This window comes from Nicotiana tomentosiformis, chromosome 12 (assembly GCF_000390325.3).
Source record: "Nicotiana tomentosiformis chromosome 12, ASM39032v3, whole genome shotgun sequence".
Taxonomy (NCBI): domain Eukaryota; kingdom Viridiplantae; phylum Streptophyta; class Magnoliopsida; order Solanales; family Solanaceae; genus Nicotiana; species Nicotiana tomentosiformis.
In genome coordinates this window covers 78,694,335-78,696,504 of record NC_090823.1, presented here as the reverse complement: position 1 = coordinate 78,696,504, position 2,170 = coordinate 78,694,335, and the positions used below count along the sequence as shown (strand labels likewise).

The following is a 2,170-nucleotide window of genomic DNA, read 5'->3' as shown; positions in this document are numbered from 1 at the left end:
GTGGTTAGTAAAGGAACATTTTTCATCCGAAAGTTTTCAGGCATGCCCAACGATTTAATAATCTATTTCGCCAAAGCATTTGTAGTCTGATTCCCCTCCCTAGCATCTGATTTATTTTTTCCGCTTTATCTAGAATCAAACCTAAGTATACTATTTAAGTTTATTACAATAATTATATTTAAGCTTATTGTTTCATAAAGGCGAGAAGCAATAGGAATGCAGCAATCCGAGCTAAGTTGAAGATGCTTTATCATATTGGTAGCAAGCCTATTCGAGAGATAATTTATCAAAATGTATTATTATAAAATCTCTATTTTCCTAAAGGAAAAGTTTATGAGGTATTTTTTGACATGTTTGCCTTTGATGTAAAGAGTGGAAAAGATGGCAATCCACCAGATTTGGCAACAATTTTATTTGAGACTCGTAAGAATAATAACAAGCTTGTTGAACCTGAAGCAATTGAAAAATATGTATGTTTGGTAAACTGAATATGTAAATTACTTGAAATTATTATGGGTTCTAATATAAAATATTTCTTCATATGTTTTGTAGGCTCAGATTGAAGAAATAGTTCAATCAGATCCATCTCTACCTACCATACAGATAGTAGAAAAATATTGTGGACCTCAAACTCGTAGCCATGTATTTGGCTTAGAGGGGTAGAGTAAAGGAAAAAGACTTGAAAGGTGGCACTTCTTCAAAGGCTGAATTACCGTCTGCGCTACGTTCAACTCGAAAGAAAAACAAATCTTTGAATAATGAAAACAAATCCTTACATGATCGCTTGTCTACCTTAGAATATGAGATGAAATAATCAAATGAAGTATAGCTCATGATTGAGGCAGACAAGAGAAATATGGTGAAAGAAGTTCACCACTTAGCCAAGCTAGGAGTTCGACTTTCGGACTCCGAAGATGGTGGAGTTGTTGTCCGGAATGTGACTTATTCCTCCTTAGTAGCCGAAGTGAAGGAGAAATAGTTTGATGATCCCTACTTGTTGTATCTCAAAGAGGGGATTCACAAGCACAAGACGAGGGCTTTTGAACAAGGGGGAGATGATGGTTCTTTGAGGTAACAAGACGGATTGTGTGCTCCAGACATAGATGGACTTAGAGAAGGAGGATCATGTTAGAAGCCCATAATTCCGGGTATTATATATACCCAGGTTCTCCAAATATGTATCATGATCTCAAGGAGATTTATTGGTGAAACGACATTAAAAAGAACGTAATAGACTTTGTGGCCAAGTGTCTGAATTGTCAGGAAGTGAAAGTCGAGCAGCAGAAAGCCTAGTGTTTTACCACATAATACACATATCCTTTAATGGAGATGATAAATATGGACCTTATAATAGGATTATCTAGCTCATTTTGAAAGCATAATTTGTATGCGCGAAGGTGTAGATCGCCAATTGGTTGGTTCAAAATTGGCGAAGCAGAGTTGTTGGGACCAGATTTGGTCTATCGGGCTATGGTAAATTCAAGTTGATTCAAGAGCATTTGAAGATGGCTCAGAGTCGCCAAATGTCCTATTCGGATGTGCAGCATAGAAACCTAGAGTTTTAAGTTGATAATTGGGTGTTTCTGAAAGTTTTGCCTATGACAGGTGTTATAAAATTTGGGAAGAAAGGAAAGCTTAGTCCCAGATACATCGGGCCGTATAGGATATTATGAAGGATTAGTCAAGTAGCTTATGAGTTAGAATTTCCACCAGAATTATGTGTCATGTTATAACATTTATGTTTTCAGTATGCAGATCTCATGTTATAACCTCCATGTCAGTTCAGTACTCAGATACTCATGTCAGTCCAGTATTCAGATATTTATGCCAGTTTAGTACTCATACATTCATGTCAGTTCAGTACTCAAACATTTGCGCCAATTTCGTATTCATATATCCATGTTAGTTCAACATTCACGTATCCATGACAGACCAGTATTCACGTATATGTTTCATGTTATGCGTATTATGATGCACTGTGAGGCTTGTGTTATGCTCTGTTAATGGCAACTATTTTGGAGAAATTTTTAACGTAACTAACCTCTTCATTCAAACCTTATATTATAATCTCCAGTCAGCTCAGTATTCAGTCAATTCAGTAGCTATTCAGTTTAGTATCTCAGCAGTTTAGTAATCATATATTCATTTAGTTTAGTATGCATATGATCAA

General features: G+C 35.9%; 1 long non-coding RNA gene across 1 annotated transcript; it reads left to right on the top strand.

Moving 5' to 3' along the window:
• On the top strand, window positions 1–746 carry LOC108946702 (uncharacterized). Its single transcript, XR_011412828.1, has 3 exons — window positions 1–293; window positions 372–470; window positions 553–746. It is a non-coding gene; the product is annotated as an uncharacterized lncRNA (long non-coding RNA).
• Window positions 747–2,170: the final 1,424 nt, after the last annotated feature.